The sequence below is a fragment of the Octodon degus genome, unplaced genomic scaffold, assembly GCF_000260255.1.
Source record: "Octodon degus isolate 3935 unplaced genomic scaffold, OctDeg1.0 scaffold00244, whole genome shotgun sequence".
Taxonomy (NCBI): Eukaryota; Metazoa; Chordata; class Mammalia; order Rodentia; family Octodontidae; genus Octodon; species Octodon degus.
The window spans coordinates 1,462,985-1,475,529 of NW_004524820.1; the positions used below are offsets into that span (position 1 = coordinate 1,462,985).

At 42.5% G+C, this 12,545-nt stretch overlaps 1 pseudogene; it reads right to left on the bottom strand.

Annotated features, from left to right (window-relative positions):
- Nucleotides 1-6,890: 6,890 nt before the first annotated feature.
- Nucleotides 6,891-12,545, bottom strand: part of LOC101589386 — a 172,311-nt pseudogene continuing 166,656 nt past the window's right edge.

Below are 12,545 nucleotides of genomic sequence, written 5' to 3' on the forward strand. Positions count from 1 at the left end.
TCTCTGAGTGTAGCCTGTCTTCAGCACTGTCTGACTTAACCCTTTAAGGCCAGGGTAAGGACCATTTGAATGAAGCCTAATAGCATCTAGCACGTCATTGCCGCTTATATGCTATTTGGTTATTCTGATGAAATTCTTGTTATGACTTCTTTATGGTAAGGATGTAGGAAGATGACTTCTTATTAATCTGGTTGAATTTATATTTAATTCTGTACTTTATCCTGCCTTAGGGGTAGGTAAAATAGATATAGATAATACCACAATTCTTTAAAAAATGTTTTTAAAATGTATTTAGTACAGAGTCTATAGGGTCTCACTACACAGCTTGATGTCATAGTGAGCATCTTGTTTTCAGCCTCCCAAACCCTGGGATTACAGGTGTGCACCACCACACCCAGTTTCAATAGCTGTCTTAGTGTGCCCCGGGGGGCAGAGCTGGCACAGCATGCTGGGGATTGAACCCTGGTCTCTGCATCTGCCTAAGCAGGTGCTTTAATATGTTAAACTATTTGGCAGGCCCTTATTTAAAAAAAAAAATAAAAATCTTTTATTTATTTGGCACAGGGTCTTGCTATGCAGCTCAGACTCATAGTGATCCTCCTGTCTCAGCCTCCCCAGAGCTGGGACTATAGGTGTGCACCACCAAGCCCCATCTCGGTAGCTTGCTCAGTGCAACTAGGGTTCTGGGGCCAGCAGAGCGATGTTTTACCGGGGATTGAAACCAGGTGCTTGCATTTGCCAGGCAGGCACTTAGACCACCGAGCTATCTCTCCAGCCCCAATGCCAAATTCTTTAAAGAGTAGAATAGTTAAGGTTAAAGATATAAATAAATCAAATAAGAAATAAATATTTATTTCTGAATTTCCTTTGCAATCAGCACATACCATGATTCTCTGGGTCAGAAATGTGCTGCAATTCTGCTGGTTTTCTTTGGAATGTAAGATACACTGTCATAGCAAAGGAAAGTTGACCATTTGTCATGCCATAGGAGCCAAGCAGAGGCATCATGCTGCAACTATAGGTTAGGGCCATGTAGCTCCAATGACTGTGTCTGTGGCATGGTTTAGCAGCTAGCGGACGTTGCGTCAGGTGGTTAGGCAGCTGATATCCATGAACTGCATTGATTTGTTCGGATGCGTTTGCAAGCTGCATTAATTTCAACTCCTCCAGGGTTTTTCTGGATTAGATTTTTCATAAAACATGTGTTATTCCTTTTAAAAACCCGTAGAGACTATTATAAAAAAGCGAGCCTGTTATAAATAAAACAGAATCCAGCCCAGACCACTTAGGGCGGGCCACCTCTTAGTCACGCTCATCAGGGTCTAGAAGAAACAGAAGGCCGTGACCGGGGATCTGCCTTACGAGTTCATCCTCCTTGCCTGTGATGCTGGATTCCTGAATCACGAACAGAATAGAACACCCAGTCAGGAAGTAGACAGGGGGGTCCTTTTCAATGGTGCCTGTTTTCTTCTTCCTTCTCTGTCCAGCAGGGGGTAGCCTGATATCAGAGTTGTTTACAAAGGGCTTGAAAAAGAGTTCTGTCTGTAGTCTCTTAGCTTTCTACCGCTGGAAGAAGAGCCATCCAAACCAGCACAGATCTTGCTACCCTGATGATTCAGACCTGTCACTCAAACACAGTGTTAAATTACATTACCACAAAGGCAACCACTCAGCTACTTCAAAATGCATCTTAACTGTAGATGAAAGGAATGAAAGATAGCATTTAGTCTCTTTCATGAGCATCTCATTCTCTGGCAGATTCACATCTGCTTCCACTTCGTGGGTAGGGGTAGGTGCGCTGCTTCATTTCCCCTCCACAGAAGGGGTCCTTTAAAGTGGTGATGGGGGCACTGGACCTCCATGGCTGAATCGCTATTTTGAAGGTGGACGTCATCATTAACCAGAGAACACCTGGTACTCTAAGTGTTTCTGGCTTGGCAGGCTGAACCAGGGCCTGGACCCCTTCCTTAGTTAAAGATAATTTCTAACATGCAAAATGTTTTTAGGTGTTAAAAACTTGAAAAAGTGAAGCATCTCCTGATTTCAAGGAACCCATGTTATTTGTAAATCTAAATTTATTAAAATGAAATAAGATAAATAAAAAAACGAGTTCTCTGGTCTCCCTAGATTCATTTCAACGCTCCATAGCGCTGCACGGAGAGCAGCTACTGTACAGGACTGCACAGGCACAGAGCAGCTCCATCAGCTCAGGAGGTTCTGGAGAATAGACCTAGGGTAGAGGTGTCGTTCACATTCTTTTTCTAGATCCTTACATGAAACTTTTGAGAAGAGCATCAGCATGCTGCTGCGTCCATTAGTCACCTCAGCAGGGTGAGAGGGAAGGCAGGTTCACCCTCCTTCATGGTCACCATGTCCAAATCCCTCAGTAGGGACACCAATGCTGGCAGCGTTGGCATGGTGACAAATGTCTCTGCAAGTGCCTGCTTCAGTGGCACATTCTCCATGCTGCGTTAGTCTGGTCAGCTCATGCAGGCTGCTGAGAGCACTATTTTATTTATTTATTTATTTATTTATTTATTTATTTTTATTTTTTTTTATTTGAGAGCACTATTTTAAAAAATTAGAAAGAAAGGGAAATTAGCTTATCAGTTCGTCTCTTACACTCTATTCACAGGTATGGTTTCTTGCACCCATAGTGTTAGAAAAGAAGACTGATATTTGGGTAAGAAAACAACTATAAACTTGGCATCTTTTGCTCTTATGGGGATTCTGTCTCCATACTCAACTTTTTTACTTCTTTCCTGGTTCCTTCATCAAAATGTGAGGTTTTTATAACACTTAGGCAATGTCTAAATGAGAACATCTATTCAAAAGACTAAAACATTGCTTACTAGCTTAATTTACAAAGTAATGAAAAAGATACAATGAGTGTGAATTGTTAATAGTGTACTATCTCAAATGTCCAATTTGGGTGATAAATTATATGGTCACTTTAGATGTTGTATAATCAGCCCTAAATGTGTACAAATTGTCTAAATTTAAAGACATCTTCCTTGTTAATATTTTAGCTTGCATTTCCCTTGGAGTTGTACCATGCTTCCTTTAAAGGTCTCCATTCTCTGTTTTCCCCCACTCTGCTCTGATAAAAAATTTATCACCCCGGGAGTCTTCCAGCTCCTTTGAGGGCTCATTCCCATTTCTGTTTTACTGGGGAATCATCTTAAAATTCTGAGAGATAATCCCATGATTACATTTGGATTTGAACACTTCTGAAAGGACATCAACCTCGTCATCGCAGGACTGTTCTTTTGTTGCGCTGCTAGTTTGCAACTCTGGCCCACTCTGCGCTTCTGTGCCTCAGTTGTTCAGTTTACTAAGTGGGGATACCCATGCTCGAAAACTGCCTGATAGGCATGTGAAGAGAGATGTGGGTGGGTTTTTAAAATGGCTTTGAAGTTTCTAGATGAAAGATATTGCCATAATTCAAAGCTTTAGCTAAGAAACATACCAAATTTTTTTTACATATGTATAATCGCTCAACATCCTTAAATGAATAGCACAACCCTCCTGAAAAAAATACACCCTGTGTGCTTTATTATTAGTCACCGTGCCAGTGACTTAGAGAAATGTCAGTGGATACCCACAGCATCATGAAGAGCTAGCAGCACTGACTGTAGGCTTCCCCTTTCCTCTCAAACACCTGCAAATAGAAGAGGGGACACATTTTCTCAGGGCACAATAAGGCAGCAGCCTTTGACAGCAAGACAGCTGCCGAAAGCCCTGTCTGGGATGCACATGATTTCATTTGCATTTTGATTTCTGTGATTTAACGGAAGGCACAGGTTGTCTCTGCCAAATATCCACGGCCCACCGAGGGATCCAAGGTAGAACTGCCCAGAGCAGGCTGACTTATGAGGGCCGCCACTGCGGCACAGCCAGTGCATCCCTAAACATTTAGTAATAAAAAATCTGTTGTTCTTTGGTCGCCAGGATTTAACAAGCCTAATCCCTAGGAGAGGCGATAAAAATTCATTAATCTAATTAAATACTTCTTATTGCCAAAGTGACTTTGTAGAGTAGCTTTGCCGAAGGATAACTGCAAAGTAAAATGGGGTCCCAGCAGAGAAACAGACGTTAGACTTGAGCAAGCTGGTGCACGCTCCATTAAACTCATAATTATCCTTTGGTTCTAAGTAGCTGATAATATTTAATGAGTATCCAAGATAATTTAAAGAAAATGTTTACTAATGAGGTACAAACAGCATCATGAAACACAGATACCTAGGGTGCCATAACCGTGTATCTTCCACTGCATCTTGTTTGTGGGATAGGGGAAGAGCATGGTCACAGGCATTTGAGCCAAGTGGAGTAAATTCAGCGGTAAAAACACATCTCTGGAAGCCAGATGTGTAGGAAGTTCTACAAGGCAGAGAGAATGCTAAGGAAATTTACAACCAGAATAGGGATTAGGAAAAACAGAAAGTATCGAGAAGGTCGGCCAAATAGCTCAGCGGATTAAAGCACCCGCTTGGGCAGAGAGCAGCACTGGGGTTCGATTGCTGGCCTGCTGTGCCGGCCCCGCCCCTGGGGCTCACTGAGACAGCGATTGAAACTGGGCGTGGTGGCGCGCACCTGTAATCCCAGCTGTTGGGAGGCTGAAAACAGGAGAATCACTACAAGTCTGATGTACGTAGTGAGACCCTGTAGACCTTGTACCAAATACATTAAAAAAAAAAAAAGTATCGAGAAAAGATCACATGCCCTACTACATGAGAAATAATGGATGAGTTGGGGCATTTCTAATATTTGAGAAGTTGTCTCAGAAAATAAGTTTTATCTTTTTTTTTTTTAAATGTATTTAGTACAGGGTTTACCTACACAGATCAGACTCTAGTGATCCTCCCCTTTTCACCTCCCAAACGCTGGGGTTATAGGCATGCACCACCTTGCCCAGTCTCAGTCACTTTTTCAGTGAGCCCCGGGGGCGGGGCGGGCACAGCAGGCCGGGGCTCTAACTCTGGTCCCTGAATCTGCCTAAGTAGGCACTTTAATCCGCTCAGCTATCTGGCCAGCCCTTAATAAATTTTATCTTGAGTGTTGTAAGAGTATAAAAAGAGAGAAAAAAAAAAAAAGAAAAAGAAAATAAAAGTATAGAAAGAGGACTGTGATGGTGAATCTTGACTGTCCAACTCGATTGGATTGAAAAATACCTAAGAAATCAGCAGAACGAGTTTCTGAGAGCGTCCTTGAGGCGGTGCTGGAAACCGCTGGCACATGCAATCACACACAGAGTAGGGAGGGTGTCCCGAGTCAGGGCAGCACAAGCCAGTGGGCCGGGGCCCAAGAGGGAATGAAAGCGGAAGAGGGCCGAGTCCTCGCCACGCGTCGTCTCTGTTGTGGTCTCCGCCTCTCTCTCCTGGCTACCTGAGGAGGCTGGCAGCTCTGCCCTGCTCCGCTCTTCTGTAGTGATGCTCCTCAGAGTCAGCAGAGGACGGACTGTTACCTCTTGGTCTCTGTGGCAAATATTAAAGATGAAATGTTTGGAAAGTCGCTAAGTATTCAGTTCCTCTCTAATCCCAGGATCTGCTGATCTCGAAAATGATCACGTGACTTGCTCTGACCATTCAGATATAAGCAGACATGATAGCTGATGTGGGCAGGCTTAATAAAAATGATGTGGCTTGCTGTGTCCCTTTGCCAGGAACAACAGTCAACGTATGGTCAGCCTCAATCCCAGTGAACAGTGCTAGAAAGGACCTCAGCTGATCTACTTGTCGCTTGAGTAGAAACAGACCTTGGAAGCTTTTCGAGTCACTAAGATTTGGGGGTTATGTACTCCTGAAGCATAACTGAGCCTATCTTGACAAATGCAGACTCTGTTCTGGATTTAGATGATGTAAAAGCCATGTCTGTGGCTGAGATTTTTAAAAATATCTTTCTTTATTTATCTATTTATTACAGGATCTTGCTACACAGCTTGGGCTAGTAGTAATCCTCCTGTCTCAGACTCCCCAGTGCTGGGATCATAGCATGTGCCACCATGCCCAGTTTCAGTGGCCGCCATGGCATGAGGCTGACATGGTGTGTGGTACTGGGGATCAAACTCAGGTCCTTGCACTTGCCAGGTAGGTGCTTAGACCTCTGCCTGAGCTATCTTCCCAGCCCTGGTAGCTGAGATTTTAAAAATACTTTAATAAGAGCAACTTTAGGATGTGATCCTAGCTATGGTATCTTTTATTTCTAGTTATTTAGTTACTTCTTTCCTCACCACTGAGTTCTTATCCCAAAAGTTTAAAGTCCTTGAAAAAAATCACTAGTGGTCATAGTTATCCCTGAAAATACTTACAAATGCCTACAAAGAGCAATAAATATGTACAACTCTGTAAGTATTACATATGTGCTTCTAGTGAAGTAGTTGGGCTATGTATGTCTTTAAGGATCACATGGCATAGCAATACCTATTTTTAAATTCTAGAATTATATTCAGAGTAGCAAGTTACCTACATTTTGAAATTTTTGAGGCAACTGGAGCCAAACTGACCAAGGAAATACAAATTCATACTTCCCATTTGACGCATGGATTGGTGGTGGAAACACTCCCAAGGTTTCAATATTTTTTCAATATTTTCTCCTTTCTTTTTTTTTTCTCCTTAAACTTTGTGTTAATGGGTTTCAAAATTCTGCAACAGATTTTTGGTCAGGTTGTTTCCATTAAAAAGTATTGATTTTTAAAAACTAATAACTTAAAAACTGCCACAAAAAACATGGTCCACAAAACATTCTCCTTTCCTTCTGAAAGTTTTATGATGCATTGTTATCATTAACCCGTCTTTCACTATTAAACTTAAATGGCCAATTGGGAGAAATAGTTCTGAGACCAGTCTTCCTCCACTGATTAAGACTGGGGTGGCAGGTGTCAGGGATCATATTCATTTAGCCTTCTGAGCTTTCTGGGCAGACTTGGTGACCTTGCCAGCTCCAGCAGCCTTCTTGTCCGCAGCTTTGATAACACCCACAGCAACTGTCTGTCTCATATCACGAACAGCGAAACGACCCAGAGGTGGATAATCAGAGAAGCTCTCGACACACATGGGCTCGCCTGGAACCATGTCAACAATGGCAGCATCACCAGGTTACAAAACTTGGGCCCATCTTCCAGCTTCTTATCAGACCAGCAATCAATCTTTTCTTTCAGCTCAGCAAACTTGCAAGCAATGTGAGCTGTGTGACAACCAGGATGGAAGTATAGCCAGCACTGATCTGGCCAGGATGGTTCAGGATAATCACCTGAGCAGTAAAATCAGCTGCCTCTATTGGTGGGTCATTTTTACTGTCACCGGCAGCATTGCCACACCAGACATCTTTGACCTGTTCTTGACTTTGAAGCCCACATTGACCCCAGGAAGAGCTTCACTAAAAGCTTCATGGTGTATTTCAACAGATTTGACTTCAGTTGTGACATTGACTGGAGCAAAGGTGACCACTATGCCAGGTTTGAGAATACCAGTCTTCACTTGGCCCACCGGGACAGTGCCAATACCATCAATTTTGTAGACATTCTGGAGGGGCAGCTGCAAAGACTTGTCAGTTGGGCAAGTGGGTGGAAGTATGCAGTCCAAAGCTTCAAGAAATATGGTTCAGCTGGGATTGCCATCTTTAGGAGTGAACTTCTATCCTTTGAACCAAGGCATGTTAGCACTTGGTTCCAGCATGTTGCCACCATTCCAACCAGAAATTGGGACAAAAGCTATGGTGTCAAGGTTGTAGCCAATTTTCTTAACGTAGGTGCTGACTTCTTTAACAATTTCCTCATATCTCTTCTGGCTGTTGGGTGGCTCCAGGAATCCATTTTGTTAACACCAACAATTAGTTGTTTCACACCCAGTGTGTAAGCCAGAAGGGCATGTTCATGGGTCTGCCATTCTTGGAGATAACAGCTTCGAATTCACCAACACCAGCAGCAACAATCAGGACAGCACAGTCAGTCTGAGATGTGCCTGTGATCCTGTTTTTGGTGAAGTCTCTGTGTCCAGGGACATCGATGATGGTCACATAATACTTGCTGGTCTCATCTTTCCACAGGGAGATGTCAATGGTGATACCACACTCATGCTCGGCTTTCAGCTTGTCCAAGACCCAGGCATACTTGAAGGAACCCTTCCCCATCTCAGAAGCCTTCTTCTAAAATTTTTCAATGATTCTTTCGTCAATGCCACTGCATTTGTAGATCAGATGGCCGGTGGTGGTGGACTTGTTGGAGTCCATGTGTCCAACGATAGTGATATTAATGTGAGTCTTTTCATTTCCCACGTTGGCTTTGATTTACTGGTGGCTTTCACTACACCTGTGCCATCGTGGCAAACCTGTTGCAAAAAAGCTCTCCTTATCCCTTTCACCTTGGTGCATGACACTAACCTAAGTTTCCTGAACTGGACTCTGATGATCTGTGGTCATGCTAACTTCCTTCCTTCCTTATTGCAGTATGTGTTGGAACAAAGGCCAGATGCTGAACCAAATCTCATGTGACCACAGATGACTACCAAATTTGTAAAACATCCTTCATATTTATTCCTTTGCAGGGATTATTTTTTTGGGGTGGAATGTGGTTGTGCTCTTAAATCCTCCCCTAAACTCAATATCTACCAGTCTTTATGTTGGCCAGAATAGTTGGCAGAGCAATGGATTCAGAAAAAAAATGTGAAGTCACATTCTCTTAGCCAGGTTCACTTACTAGCAGGGAAGCGTGAAGCATGAAGAGGACTGCTGTGTGCGAGGAAAGCCCTTTGTGCTGACTGGGGCAAAACAGAGGCACAGGGGTATGCAGACCCTGTGGAGCGTGCGCCACTTTCTTGAGTGCAACAAGTAAAATAAAGAAACAAATCATTTTAAGATTTTTTTTTTTTTTTGGTACTGAGGTTCAAACTCAGGACCTTGCGCTTGCCAGGCAGGCTCTTTAGCCACTGAGCTGTCTCCACAGCCCTTCCCCTTCTTTTTAATAGCAGCGATGTCATGGTGCTGTGTGCAGGGAAGGTGACAGGAGAGAGGATGAAGCCTGAAGGGAAGCCAAGGCAAGCCAGCCTCCTTTGTGCCTCTATGCACCCTGTGATTTTTCCATTGTCAAAAGAAAATACATGAGACAAGTAACTTAGAGAAGGAACAGTTTATTTTGGCTCATTGTTTTGAAGTTTCCAGTCTGTGATCTGCCGGCTCCAGTATTTCCTTGCCTGGGATGAGGCAGAGGATCAGGAAAGCATGGGCCAGGAAAGCTGCCTGCTTATCCAGGCCAGGAAGTGAGGGAATGAGGGAGCAAGCCTGACACTGTGGGGAAACAGCTTCTAGGATATACCAGACTCTCAGTGACATGCTTCCTCCAATGAGCCCTGCTTTCCACTGCCTCTCAGTAGTGCATGAGCTCGGGACCAAGCTTTCAATATGTGAGCTTTTGGGGGACATTTAAGACCCAAACTGTAAGGAACACCAAGAAGACAGAAGCTTTGCATAGATAGGAGGAAAACATTAAATAATCCAACAGCCTCATGTCCATCAACAAGGGCAAAGTTGGCTCTTTGAAGCCTGGATTTTTTGGGGCAGAAACCAAAACTTGTGCTTGCCAGGGAAGTGCTTATTCTACTGAGCCATCTCCCTGGCCCAACATTGGCTCTTTGAGACTCCTCAGAAACTTGTAGTTACTCCAGGTTTAGGGTCTTGGATATTAGGTTGAAAAACAGGCACTCAAAAATAAATCCTAGTTCCTAGAAATTGTGTTTTATTTATTTATTTATTTTTTATTTATTAAAAGGGCACTGGAAGATGTAATTGTTAAGAATCCGAATTGATAAGATCACTGTTGATAATCTGGGTGATCTGTAATGTCACGAGTATCCTTATAAAAAAAGTAGCAAAACAACAGGCACTGAGGCCACGGAGGCAGAGTTCAGAGTGATGTGGTCACAATTTAAACCATGTAGGAGGCACCAGAAATGGAGGAGGCAAAGAAAGACAGACTCTCCCTTAGGGACTCAGAGGGCGTATGATTCTGCTGACGCCTTGATTTCAGACTTCTGGCTTCTGGAGGTGTGAGGCATATATTTATGTTGTTTCAAACCACCACATTTGCAATAATTTGTTTCTGCAGCCTCAGGAAACAAATCCACATTTCTAATGAAAAACATGAGAGGTTCTCGGGCTATTGCTTCTTGAATGCTGCTGGTCGGGCACCCAGCCTCCTAGAAAGCAGTAGAAACTTGCAAGAAGAGTTCTGTCCCATCTCTAGCTTTAACCAGAGACATGGGTTTCAACATAGAAAACCTTGTAAGGTGCCTGTTTGCTTTAGGGTAGTGTTGAACACAATCTGGACTTAGCCTCAAGATTCTGGTGGGCTGCTGGGGGTAGTGTCCTAGGATTTTGTACAAGAAGAGACCAGGAATTAGAAACTTTCAATTGGTACCACCTTGAGATGTCCTCTTCCATGGAAATAAACATTTCTGTTTAAACTGTATATGCATGCAAATTTCAGTCATTTCCAACCCAATGGGAAACTGGTTGTCTAATAGATAGGAATTAGGGGGTCTATAAGCTGTAATGGTTTGGCTTCTGCTGCTTCACAAGAGGTGGAGCTCTTCCTAATAATAGAAGACTGACAACAGGCCCCAGTGATGTTTTCAGAAGGCTACAAATATATACAGCTCATCAAGAGGGATCAGGTAAGATGACTTCTTAACGGTCCTCACAAGACTCACAACTAGGGGGTGGTTTTAATGCAGAAAGAGTGTAATTTTAACAGCTGCCTTTCCTGCTTCTGAGAGCAGTTTTGCAGATGTGTTACCTATTGTGTGGCACAAAAGGTGCCGGCATAGTAAGCAGTCATCAATACAGAGGCAGGAGCTGTCTGCTCACATCCTGGAAATATAAGCACATGATAACAGCCTGAATACTTCATCTTGTAGACACAGTGAGATTCATAAAACTGTCTTTTAGCCATTTTAGAGTTGAATCTTTCTCACCCGCCAAAGCACTCCTTCAAAAACTAGCAGGCATTTTACAATTGAGCAGAGAAGCTGATACTTTTAAAACTGCTTTTAGGGGCATAGTAAATGGAAATAGCTGTCTTAACTTCAGACCAGCTGGGAATGCAATCTCTATTTTATGTAAAATGAAATGATACCTGGTTAGCCTTATTTTTTAATACTCATCTTTATTATTTTTCCTGAATTTTATGGATGCTTGAGAAATATTCCATTTATAAAATTATATTCCCAGTGTTAAGTTATGCAGAACGATGCTTTTCAAAGCTCTTGGAAACTTTGTGGGTTTCAGTTTACCCTCGATTCACTTGTTCCCAACATTGTCAAACTCCAGTCTGACCAATCAAGAGCTTTTACCAGATCTTACATGTGTAGCATAAAATAGAAATTGAGGCAGTTTTCTGGGTAATCAAAAAGCAAAACCTCATTTTACTCAGGAAATACTTTTGGCTAATTATCCAAAATACTGGTTACTTTAGTTTGCCAGATAGGACCATTTAAACTCCATCCCTTCCCCACATGCCTGCCATCCCAGAAATCAAAAAGTCCCTGCTGTGCCTCCTGTGCTCTTCAGACTTTGCTCTTCACCTTCAAAAATGACATTTAGGGGCTTTTGCTAAGTGATAAATTGGGTTTTGTAATTGGCACCTGAATTTGTTTAGGAAGAAGGAATGATTCTTTCTTCTAAGTAGTTGAAAAATATCAAGATATCAAAGTGCAGCAAAAATTATAAATGATTTCTTTTTTATTGTTTTAGAGTCAAAAAATTAGGAGGCTGTTTCTGAATTTCTGCAGCCTTTATGTATATGATGTATTTCTTAGAAAACACATTGTGCCTTGGTGCAGGTGCATGAAAGAAATATGACCCAATCCCAGCCGTGGCAAATGCCTTCCTCAGAAGCTATGTGTGGGGTGGGGGAGCAATCCCTCTCATCTTTCATGAAGCCAAATGATTCAGCTAAGAAGCATGGGCTAAAGATAATTTCTGCAGTAGGGTATAGAGAGAGATCCAAACCATTTGTAAACAAGAAAGAATTCAGCTTGCCTACTTATAATAGCAGAGGAGCTTATATTTTTATTTCAAAAGGACTGCCATTTCTTAGTATGAATCTATTGGCTTTTGTTTTCTGGACACTGCATTCTCCCACGTTGCTTGATTTTTACATGACCATGTCTTTTATCTGTGTCTCTGGAGAGTCTCTGGCTTTCTGGCAGATCCTGCAGGTAGTCCACTCTGTGCCAACTGTGACAAGAGCTCAGACCTGTCACATGCGACATTGTGCCTCTCTCTGCTGGCTTGTGTGACGTGGTTTTGTGTTAGTCATTCAGTAGTTTGAGTAGTGTGTGGTTCGTATGGCAAGTTGGCCCCTTAGGAAGAATCTTTAGGTATTCTGAAACTCAGAAATATTTTTTTTACCAACTCGGTTTAATAATTTCTCGCAAATGGCGTTCCACAATACTGTTTTGGGTGAGTAGTTCAAATCTGTTAACTTCATGAGTCAATGATGCTCTAGAGAATTTCTAGAAATCTAGAAAGCTAAAAAATGGGCTGGGGAGATG